At 43.3% G+C, this 12,767-nt stretch overlaps 1 pseudogene; it reads right to left on the bottom strand.

Annotated features, from left to right (window-relative positions):
- Nucleotides 1-10,356: 10,356 nt before the first annotated feature.
- On the bottom strand, nt 10,357-12,175 carry LOC125341337 (annotated as a pseudogene).
- Between the last annotated feature and the right edge of the window lie 592 nt (nt 12,176-12,767).

The following is a 12,767-nucleotide window of genomic DNA, read 5'->3' as shown; positions in this document are numbered from 1 at the left end:
TTCAGTTACCTAATACTCCCCTTAATTTGTATACAGATAGCTCTTATATTGCCCACTCCGTCCCCTTACTTGAAACTGTACCCTGTATTAAACCAATTACAAATGCCACCCCCTTGTTTTCCTCAATTCAACAACATATTTTAATTAGACATTGCCCCTTTTATATAGGGCATATTCGTGCTCACTCTGGTCTCCCTGGGCCTCTGACAGCAGGCAATAAAGTAACTGATCAAGCAACTCAACTTGCCCTTTTGGCTAAATGTGACCCTATAGCTCGAGCAAAAGAAACTCACTCTGTACATCACCTTAATGCTCAAACCTTGCGCCCCCTCTATAACATTACCAGGGAACAGGCATGACAAATTGTCAAACAATGTCACAATTGTGTCACCTTTTTGCCAATCCCTCACTTAAGTGTCAACCCCAGAGGATTGGTCCCTAATGAAATTTGGCAGATGGACGTTACCCACATCCCTTCTTTGGTAATCTTAAATATCTTCATGTTACCATTGACACTTTTAGTGGCTTTATTTTTGCCAGCCTCCACACTGGAGAGGTCTCTAAAAATGTTATTTCTCATGTACTTAATTGTCTAACAGTCATGGGAAAGCCCAAAATTATCAAGACTGATAATGGCCCTGGGTATACAGGGAAAAACTAACAACAATTTTGCCACCAAGTGCAAATAAAACATATTCCTGGCATCCCCTACAACCCTCAAGGGAAAGGAATTATTGAACGAGCTCACCAAACTCTTAAAAATACCCTTCAGAAATTAAAAACGGGGGAATTTTACCCCACAAAAGGATCCTCCAAATATATTCTCCATCATGCCTTGTTTGTCATTAATTTTTTAACTCTGGACGTTAATGGAAAATCTGCAGCCAATTGTCTTTGGCATCCACAAACAATTCATAATTATGCTACTGTTATGTGGAAAGATCCACTGACCTTTCAGTGGAAAGGCCCAGACCCTGTATTAATCTGGGGTCGAGGGTCAGCTTGTATATTTGACAACAAAGAAGGTGTAGCACACTGGCTTCCTGAATGCTTGATTAAAACTGTTAATCATAACCTATCCTCCAGGGAAACATGATCCCCTGAGAACACCTTTTTCTTTTTCAGGAATAACAATGACAACGTGGACCTTTATAACAACAATCCTGTTGACTCTGCCCTTCACAACTCATGCTGGATTGGGGGCCCCGATAAACAAACAAGAATTGCTTAAAGCCCTTTTTGGTCCCCCATGCAAGTGTGGCGGTGGACGACTTAAGACCATCCCCAAACAATATACTAATGTTGTTGACTGTGGCACTAGGACTGCATACTTACAAATGGAATCTAGTTACACAGGAGGTTTTAGAAAACAAGAATGGATATGCATTGATAAGCCAAAAATTATACCATCCAATAATGTTATTCCTGGAAAATGTCCCTAGAGTTGTAGCTATGTTACCCAAATGCATTCCTCTTCTTATTCCACTGTACAGGAATGCACTGGCACAGATGGCAAAAGATATTTTACCGCCATATTACAAAAAAATAAAACTAGCAGTTCAAGGAAGCGATTGTTCCAATATTTCTCAAGTAGTAGGCAACAATAAATACACTCAAGCCTCCTGCATGGGCACCCCAGGCGCTGATACCTGTTGGCCCATTAAAGCCCCTATTAATATCTCTGATGGAGGAGGACCTACAGATATAGTTAGAGAAGTTGAAGTACAAAAAAGGCTTGAGGATCTAGAAAGACAAATTTACCCCAAAATTGATTACCACCCCTTGGCCCTCCCGAGGCCCAAGGAAACAGATCTAGATGTCCATACCTCTGATATCCTAAAGACCACAATTAACATCCTAAATACATCCAACCCCGATTTGGCTAATGATTGCTGGTTATTCATATCGTTAGGAACGCCCATGCCACTTGCTATTCCCTCTGATAACTTAATTAATTTTGCAGATAACAATCTTACTTGCAGTCCGAGTCTGCCTGTTAAAATACAACCTGTTGGTAATTTTCCTAGTTGTATGTATGGCAACTTCCAAAATAATAGCCTAGATATAGATGTGGGCTTGATCTCCTTTGGCAAATTCTAACAAGTAACTAATTATTCCTCTCCCACAAGCCCCTTTTGCCCCCCAAAAGAAGGATCTTTGTATGTGAAGGAAACTTGGCTTTCTCCATGCTACCTGCTAACTAGGCTGGATTGTCTGTGATTGCTTTGTTACTTCCAGACGTAGACCTTGTTCCAGGTAGTGAACCGTTACCCATTCCTAGTTTTGATATGATAGGAGGAAGAAAGAAAAGAGTGGTTCAACTTATACCCCTTTTAGCAGGACTAGGCGTAACTGCTGCCGTGGGCTCGGGAACTGCAGGCCTGGGAGTAGCTGTCCGTTCTTATGCAAAACTGTCTAATCAACTAATAGAGGATGTTCAGGCACTATCTAGCACCATAAATGATGTTCAAGATCAAATTCACTCCCTGGCTTAGGTAATCCTACAAAATAGGAGAGGACTGGATTTACTTACTGCAGAACAGGGAGGGATTTGCTTAGCTTTACAGGAACGCTGCTGCTTCTATGCCAACAAATCTGGGATTGATAGAGACAAGGTCAAAGGCTCCAGGAAGACTTGATCAAACGGAGGCGAGAACTATTTGACAGCCCATTGTGGACCGGACTGAACGTACTCCTTCCCTATCTTCTCTCTTTACTAGGCCCTCTGTTTGGAACTTTAATTGTTGTGGCCGTCGGCCCCTGTGTTTTTAATAGAATTATGAGCTTTATAAAACAGCATATTGATTCCCTTGCATCTAAACCCCTTCAAATTCACTATCATAGGCTGGATTTGGCCAGCCAAGGACAGGACAACAGAGGTGCGGTCACTGTGTCCTGCTACATGTGTGGCCAGGACAGAGAGCCTTGCGCCTCCAAGGCAGCTGGAACCTGGAACGTCTAGACACATATGCCATGGGCACCTATGGCAGGGTAGAACATAGCGGTATCTACCAACGAGGGCTGCAAACAATTTCCATTTGGGTTTGTGGAAGCATGCCCATCTGCATAGAGGTTGAATCCGTTCAAAATCCTCTCCCCTCAAAAAGGATCATTAAAACACCTTAGGGGGATGGGTCTCTACTTCCTTCCATGGGTTAATGCCCCCATTCCCGACATAACTGTACAACAACTGTCTTCTAAAGCGCTGGCTATGTTCTAGGCCTTCCACTCCACCAAAGTAATAATTGGCTTTTTAATTATAATAAAAAGGGAGGAGATGCCGGGAGCCAAATGGCTGCCATGTTATAACATATAGATACTATAAAACTTAACTGATAAGAACACTTGATGCTTTTACAACCTTGCCTGTTAAGCCTAACATCCTGTCTGGCTTTGATGAACAACCTTGTGAACTTTCCACCCAGTCCCTGTCCTGGGAAAGACCATCCCATGGTTCTGTAACCTAGCAACCTAACGACCCTGTCTATGTGAGTTACCTTTTGCTAATTACTATATAAGCTTCCATGCAAAAATAAAATTTGAAACCTTGATCAGAATCCTGTCTTGGTCTCCTTCCTTGTGTCTGGTTTGTCTCTCATTCAGGTCAATTCCTCCTTGGGCTCCTGTTGACAAAACCCCGTGGGCCAGGGCAATGGAAATCTCAACAAAGACACATTTGTTTATGTTTTGTTAACTTGATAGTTGTGCTAATAGAAAGGAAATAATCACGAGTTTATTGAACTATCAGAAGGTACAGAATAACTATTCTGTGGAATCTCAGTGTAGAAAATAAGTATACTGTGTATCCAAAGCAATAAAACAAACATTGCCTATATCTCAGAAACTGTGCTACAAATTTGATACTTAAGAATAAACCACTGGGCACTGGTGGATTATACATGTAATCCTAGTTTTTTAGGAGTGTCGGATGTGAGGATGGGGGTTCAAAGCCAGCCCAGGCAGGAAAGTCTGTGAGACTCATGTCTCTCGTGGGAGATAAGAGCCTGCCTGACCTCCAGCAACCTTCTTTTGACTTCAGTTCTGCAGAAAGTCCCTTCATCACTCAAGGAAATATGGATAACAAGCAATAGAATTCTATTGCTTTCATGGAATGTTTTTGGCATCTGATTTTGAAATTTGCCCCCTTAGGTTTCCTCCAAAATTTTATCTGTCAATACTTGGCCTTGGTCATCATTTTGGTTTTTATGTTTGTTTATTGGGTTTAATTTTTTGTGCCATTTCTGGGGCTTGAACTAAGGGCCAGAATGCCATCAGTGATGTTTTGTACTCAGTGCTAGCTCTAAAACTGAACCATAGTGCAAGGTCTGGATTTTTCAGTGGTTCAGCAGAGATGAGAATCTCAAGAACTTTCCTGCTCTGGTTGGCTTTGAACTTTGATCCTCAAATTTCAGCCTTTTGAGTAGCTGGGATGACAAGTGTGCAACACCAGCCCCTGGTTTTCTCTGTGTGCTTTGTTATTTCATTATTTTTATAATTTTTGTGAGTATGTATCCATTGGGCAAAGTGCAGGGGGATAGGGATTCATTGTGACACAGACATAGCTAGGATCGCTGTCTGAGGATGTCAGTGTAGGAGGGTGGTCTGAGCTGCAGACATGTGAGGGGAAGGTGGGTGTACAGTGCCCTTCACATGGCCTGTGAGGGTTCATAACGCTTCCTTTACACTGTGTCCAGCCAACATACCCTCTCTGCAATTCATGGTCCAATTTGAAAGATGACAAAGAGCATTTCACTGAAGCTACTTTTGTTTAGCACTTTATAAATCATGGTAACACAAGAAAGCCCATGCATTCATTAATTCAATTATTTTATTTATTCACTAAAGGTTGTCTATCTCCAAGAAGGCAAGATTATTTCTTTTTGTGTATTTCTTACCTCCTCCCTCATGCCCCCTTGGCCTCCATATTTCCTTCCCCAGCCCATGAGTTGAACAGTTGGTTTATACCATATATAGTTTTGTAAGTATAGCTGTTGCATTGGTTTGTCTTTTTATCCTCTGTTGGTTTGGGTATTCCCTTTGCCTTTCCCAGTTTCAATACACGCATATACAATATCCAAAGTCCCCAAATCAGTTACAGTGATATCAGGGGTAAAACCACAGGAAAGAAAAGAGAAAAGAAAAAGGTCATAATATCACATGGTATGTTGAAAATAACAACAATAAGCCATGTCCTTTCTGTTTTCCTTTGCTTTGCTTCCTTGTCTGTGTGAGTATTAGGAAATGTACACATGAGTCTGGCACTGTCTGTTTCTCATCTTCTTCAATTCAAGGCTGGCCCTCTATCATATGACACAAAAACTCCACTTTGGGTTTTTTTGTGGCTAATTTGTAATAAAAGTCTCTAAAGTTCATGCTTCAGCTGGCTTTGAACTATGATCCTCGGATCTCAGCCTCCTCCTTAGTTACAATTACATGTGTGAAGAAGCAACCTGAGTCTGAATGATGATTTATTATTTTAGTAGATACCAGTTTGTACTCACAGCTAGAGCTCTGTCCCTAAGCTTTTTTGCTCAAGGCTAGCACTCTACCATGTTTACCTGCAGTTCTACTTCTAGTTTTCTGGTGGTTTACTTTATATGAGAGACACACACACTTTGAAAACTAGGCTTATTTTGAACCATGATCTTCAGATCTCCAATTTGTTGAGTAGCTAGGATTCTAGGCATGAAAATTACTCTGGTTGTAGATTTCTGAGAAATGACAACTTTCTATTTACTTTTTTTTGTCCCTTCCTTTTGCAATGAACTGATGGATACAAACAGTAAACTATATGAGGTCAGGGACTGCCTCGGACCTTGGAGTTTTTATTATAACCATTTGGAAAAACAGAGTGTATAATAGCTCTTTCCAGGGGGAAATCATTTCAACTCCTGATGGAATGTGAACAGTACACATGTACCCTCAAAATGGGCAGAAGTTCCCAGGGATATAGAGCTCTGATAAACTGAAAAGCTAAGACCCACAGGTCCTGTCTCTTTCATGAACATGAAAAATTGAGGTCTGTGCCTCTGGAGAAGGCTCTTATGCCCCAGCTTTCATTCTGATGCTGAGAAGAAATACCCAGAGAGAGGCAACCAACTACCCAGGCAGAGCAACAAGGCCATGAAGCCCCTCCTCTGTGAACACCCAGGAACCAGTTGGCCCAAGGCTGTAGTATTGGAAACTGTTTCAGTAAGGACAGAAATCGGTACAGATCTGGATCTTCTGGGTTGTCTCCATGTCTCCCAGTGCCTGGGCCAACCCAGAAAGAACCTGAAAAAAAGAACTGTCAGGGTCAATATTCCCTGGGGACCCATAGCTCTCCAAAGGAGGAGACTAGATCTCTCGGCTCAACTGGCCCAACCTGGCCATGAGGCCCAGGAAGTTCTGTAGGGTGTCCATCAAGATGTGGTTTCCATAGAAACTGAAGATGATGATCCTTGAGCACTGGCTCAGGGCAGGTAGGAAGGCTGAGACATGGGCATCAGTGATGTTGCAGTCCTCCAGGACCAGGGTCTCCAGGATGCTACCACTTACTCCAACAGGGCTCTCAGGGGCTCGAGACTGAAGTTATCAATAGACAAATTCCTCAGCCACAAATGCTGGAGCTGCCTGGTACAGGGACACTAGGACAGAAATCTCAGGTCAGTTTCCTGCAGGTCACATGAGCTCAGACAAGGCCTACAAAGGTGGCAGGCTCCTGAGGATGGCGGGCAGCTTTCCACCGACTTCTTGCATATGCAGCTCCTAGAGACGCTGCAGCTGCCCCAGATGTGTCACCAATTGGGAGGAATAAGAGGAATCTTGGAGCTGGAAGTGTGTAGAATGTGCCATGCATATTGCAGAAAGGATGTGGAGGTTCTTCATCTGGCTCAGGTAAAGAGCATAGATTTGCATGGACTCTCCATGCCACAATTCACTCACCAACAGTTTCTCAATGGAGTCCAGATTCACAACCAGCAGAGCCTTCTGTATTTCAGAGCTGGAGTCACACAGAATCTACAACTCCCTCAAGCACAGCTGGACATGTTCTTTCCTCAACCAGGCCCACTGAAAAACCAAGGTTTGGAGATCATCCCAAGCCCCATCTTGCACTTCCAGACTCATGGCCATCATCAAGGGGTGCTCTTCAGTCATGCCTGTACAGTGTTGGGTTTTTTTTGCCCCTCCCGGCTCGGACTCTTCCTTCTTTCTTTCCACCCTCCTTTCTCGCCCTCTCCCCTAATCACCCAACCTGCAGGTAAGTTAGAGTGGAACGGGGGTCAGCTCCGACCTGACGTGCACGGGATCTGCCGCAGATATGTGATCGCCTCCTTACGCTAGAAGTCTGGCAAACATATGCAACGGGGCCGGCTTCTTAGAGCGAACTGACTTTATTGAGATAAGGACAAGGGGAGATGATTCCGAGGGAGGGGTTTGGCCAGGATGTCGATAGGCTGAAAGGTATCACCTGACCCCGAAGGGCTAATGTCACTCGAGCGCGCCGGGCTGGCTAGAATGTTGGGGGGCTGTTTGCCCAACCGGTTCCTCTGGATTCCAATCCAGAGGGGGTAGAAGGGCCGCATTCCCCAGGGCTGGGGCAGGTGCATCAAGCCCCTTCCATCAAGGGGGAAGATGGACCCCAACAGTACAGCAATTCACTGTTACCTAGTCAGGCAGGAACACTAAGAGATCCCAGCAATGGAGCGGCACCCCCACATCTAGATCTCCAGTTTCTTATTCTGCGTGATTGAGCACTGGTAGTTTCCACAGAGTAGAATGCTCTTACTTGGCAATTACCAGATTGAGCCCATCCAGGAGAGCCTTAAAAGTTTTTGGGTCTGGTGACTGTGCCAGTGATATGCCCAGATTTGGGGTCCCCAAAAACCACCAAGGACCCTATTCCGATGCAAATGCACGAGAGTCTTTATTGCAAGCTCAAGCTTGGACTCACAACTGTCACTGATGCAGCAGATCTGAATTGAGATCCCCAACCCTTCAGTTAGCAGGGTTTATAAAGGTAAAAGTGTAGTACGGATGTAGGGGCTTGACACAGGGGGTAGAGTAAGCAAAAAACGAGCAAGCGTGGCACAGATATAGGAGGATGACACAGGGGTTAGAGCAAATAAGTTAAGCAAGCCACTTACAGAAGCAGAATTTTGGGGTCAGGTTGACCTAATAATCAAGATAGAGTCAGGTCTACAACATCCCATTGTTTCAGCCTAGTCAAACCATTGACTTATTTTGTTTACATTAAGGGATGTGTTCTGGGTGTATAGGACCATCAGTTTTATGGCTACAATTCTTTGTACATATGGGCCAATTCAGCTTCCTATGCCTCTAAGTGCCTGAGGTTGGCCAGTCATAACTTTGAGGTCCATTCCCAGGAGGGCTCCATGCAGGTGCTCTCATCTATTTAAATCTCCACCCAGTTACCTAGCTAACTGGCACAGTAACTGGAGGCAGTTACCTCCCTCCCTTCTGGGGTCACACCCTAATCCATCTGGACACACCCTAATACACTTGGACACAGGCATGTTCTGGGGGTGACTCTCTAGCCTGCCACACATACTTTATCCTTTTTTTTTAACTAGAGCGTGTCAGTCAACTCAAGAGTGGGGAGGTTACCACAGAAAGAATGTCCCTCCAGAATCTTAGTTTCAGCAGATCTAAAGCAGCCCTCCAGCAGGAATCAGTTGCATGTGATGAAGTCCTATTTGCTTTTACCATGGTAGAGGTGCTCAGGATGAAGTTGTAGATTCCTATAGATGTCTCTCAGGCCATCTATGATCTCAATCCAAACAGAATAGGCAGGGGAAGTGGCACTCAGTGGTTCCAATAGAATGTCACACCTTCTGCTGGGTTGCCTGCAACTTTGTGCATAGACTGCTTAAAGAACCAGCTCTCACAAGTGCAAGTCTCCACTCTTACACATTTGTTACCATTGTTTTCCATGTATCTAAGTTATCCTGTCTCATCTTCCCAAAAATGACTCAGGTACCTTGATCTTAAAGGGGAGCTGATGGGTGAAAATCACACATCTTCTGTAACTTCTTCAGGCTGACTCAGAGATGTGGACCCTACCTAGCCAGGAATCCATAACCTCAATTAGCCTACTTTACCAAGGGTTTGCCAGCATCTATTAGGAGCGTCACTCCTCACTGGAAATTAGATACAACAGTTAACTTTTAACAACTGCACAGACCTCCTCTGGGCTACAACATTGTAGTCTTTTAGCACTCTGGTTTGCAGAAGCATTTTCCTGACTTGCTGGGGAAACTGATCTCTGATGACCTAACAATACTTAAATTACTTTTGCAGGCCTTAGATCTCAATAAAGAGACAATCTAAGGTCCATAAGCTTGCTTTCCTGAACACATATGCCAGCTCAAAATTCACTCAGTTAGGGCTTTAAGCAGATGCAGTGGGTTGGGATTTTAAACTATATCCCCAAACTTAGATTTTATTACCCATTATCACAGATGATGACAAGTTCCTGTCTAGTTACTAAGTAGACAGACATGAGCATTAGAAAGGCCTGCTTACAAACTATTCTAGGACCTCCTGGCTCTGATTAACTTTTGGAGTGCCAAAGACAAGTGACTCTAGGATCTGAAACCATCTCTGCCATCCCAGCAGTGGCTTACTGCTTGTAAATACACCATCACTTTTGTCCCAGGAATGACTTTTACACTTTTACAGTCAGTGGACTTGAACTCCGGGCCTGCGTGCTATCCCTTAGCTCTCCAGCTCAAGGCTAGCACTCTATCACTTTGAGCTCCACACATCTCACAATTCTATTCCCAGCATTCTGCTGGATGATTAGAGATGAAGACTCTCACAGGGACCTTTCTCTGCCTTGGCTAGCTTCAAACCGTAGACTTCAGACCAATGAGTCTTACAAAAGGTCACTTTACTCCAATTAAAAACAACAACGTGGTCCATACAGGAGTAGTTTTTAAGCATGTTCTTACCTGGAACTTATTAAGGGCCAAAGTTACATCTGACAAACTTGTAGGAATCATCTGTCCTCTGTAGGCCTGTCTGCAATTTTTACAGAAAAAAAAAACTGCAAGACAAACTGGAGTAGCAATTAAACAATCATCTTGGTAGCCCTAATTTTTCCTTTACCCAATTTGAAACTAACATTTAGGACAATTTCACTTCCAAATTTCATATGTATAAATGCATTCTTGTTTGTAGAGCCTTTTACTAACCTCTGCTTTAACACTCAACACTTTAGCTTTCATTTGAAGAACTGTGAAACCTAAGACAAGTACCCATTGCTTCAGGCTGCTTGTCCAAACTCTGCTATGGGTATCTGCCCCCATTCAACAACAAGACTTCTGACATACTGGGGAGTCAGGAAGTGCCACTTCATTTCTTTCTGTTACTTCCAGTTGCTAGCATAGTTGTGATGCACATAAATATGTTCAGTGTATCCATGTAGGTTCCCAACATAGAATTGGTTGGATCATATCTGTTCTGTCCATACATTGGTGTTACCTCTGAACATTTGATTACTTTCTGTCACACAGAAGGAACATGCTGAAAAAAATGAATCCACCATACATTGCCACTGAGCAGAGAGTAGCACCAGCCATAGTGTTAGGTGGCAGAAAAATGGACCCCGGTGAAGATGCAAACACAAGACTCAGACCTACTCCCAGGGGTGCATCCATGCTCAAAAACTTTTCACTGGGAGCACACATGGTCATAGTGCTGAGGCCTCCCACAATGCCAGAGGTGTACCATGCAGCTCTTATAAGAAGAGGTCCCCCTAGGATAGTCAGAGGAGCTACCACTACACCCATCACACCAGAATGAAGAAAGCAAACAAGATGCTTTGCACCCATGTTCTGGTGATACGGTATGGTTTGAACTAGCATTCCAGATCTAATCATGGCTACAAGAATTGCACCAATTGTCACCCAAAAGCCTCTCAGCATAAAATTCATCAGAACAGGAGATCTGGCTATTGCCAAAGCTGACAACTGTTACACCAATACTTCCTGCTAAGTACATATAGGTAGAATGTATCCTATCTTTTACATACTGAGGCCAGATTACAGGCTTTTCAATAGCTCCAATCTCAGACATTCCCAAGCCATAGTAACACAGGTTGCCAAGACCTACAGCAACCCCTCCAGCTACAAACAACCTTCCCATCTGGTCAATTTTAAATATGTTTTCCATTGATGGTTCGAATGCCGCTTCTGTGAATTCTTGGGCAGTTTTCCCATGGCGCATCCCAACTCTTGTCTTGGTGGCATATTCCCTGCTGGGTGTTAAGAGCCATTGATTCTTTGTGATGGAATTCTTCACAACAGGGAAAGCCTTGGTGAAAGCTGGGAGGAAAACTTTAGAAGGTAATGTCCGGAGACAACACCCTTGCAGCCAACATGGCGATGAACCAGATCTCAAATGCTCAGCTCCTGGTGAACTCCACCATACAGTTTTCCTTCCCGGCCTGCAAAAACGTGGATGCCGCTCCTTCTCTGTCTTCCACCTGGTCCTTACTGTCCCTGTGCATGCAGTTGTTCTGACTCACTGCCTAGAACATCTGAACTCAATTGAGGTTTTCCTTAATACAAGAATTACAAACACAAGAATCCGGAATGAGCATCTTTGCTTTTTCAATACATCCAAATTGCAAAACAGCACAGAAATCAAGTTACATCATACAAGTAAACATTTTTAACCTTCTTTTTAAGACTTTCCAATTTTATTCCATCCTATGTAGCAGTTTTGGAAATACCAATCAAGGGCTGGGAATATGGCCTAGTGGCAAGAGTGCTTGCCTCGTATACTTGAGGCACTGGGTTCAATTCCTCAGCACCACATATACAGAAAATGGCCAGAAGTGGCGTTGTGGCTCAAGTGGCAGAGTGCTAGCCTTGAGCAAAAAAGAAGCCAGGGACAGTGCTCAGGCCCTGAGTTCACGGCCTAGGACTGGCCAAAAGAAAAAAGAAAAAGAAAAAAGAAATACCAATCAAATCATTCATTTTTACTATCAGGGTTCCAGTGTTCATCTGAGAACAAAAGAGACAGGATGAAGAAAGGCCTCCATTGGCCTGTCCTACAGAACAGGCATATACCCATCTTACTCCTTGGGGCTTTATGAATTGCCTTTGTGCCAGCTTACTCCCTTCCCACCATGTCTGGACTCCCCCTCGGGGCCCGTACTTTCCACCATGCGTGGACTGTCTAAGCTGCACTTTTGCCAGATCATCCCTTGCTCCGGATGAGAGACTCACAGGCCTGCCCCTGGTTTTTCCTGTCTTTTCTTATTGATCTCTGAATGAGAAACCCAAGCAGTTCCTTAAAATGATAATAAAACATTAATATCCAAATTTCTAACATTTAGTCCCAAATTTTAACAGTGGAAATAAATTTCAAGTTCCCAATGCCTTTTGCTAAACTAGATAGCTTGATTACAGTGCAAATGGTTTTATGCATTAAGATACCAAGTTTTCAACCACAAATTAGAGAAGTCTTTTCAACTGTTGTTTCTCATTAAGACCATGCAATATCCTTTTAGACTCTTGGTAACAGTAAAACTTGATAACTTTTGAGTTTAAACTCACCCCATTCCTACATCATGCTGAAAGTTTTAATCTTGAACATATTCACACCCACACACACACATATTCATGTGAAAGATGTTAAAGCATGCAAAATAAATATCAGCCATACATTTTCCAATGGCAAGAGGTATTTTTGCCAATCTTACTTTTGCAATGACCAAAATTTAAGATAAAACTTTTAACAAATGATTTTAGCATTCT

The sequence above is a fragment of the Perognathus longimembris genome, chromosome 24, assembly GCF_023159225.1.
Source record: "Perognathus longimembris pacificus isolate PPM17 chromosome 24, ASM2315922v1, whole genome shotgun sequence".
Classification (NCBI taxonomy): Eukaryota; Metazoa; Chordata; class Mammalia; order Rodentia; family Heteromyidae; genus Perognathus; species Perognathus longimembris.
This window is presented reverse-complemented; position numbering and strand designations above follow the sequence as displayed.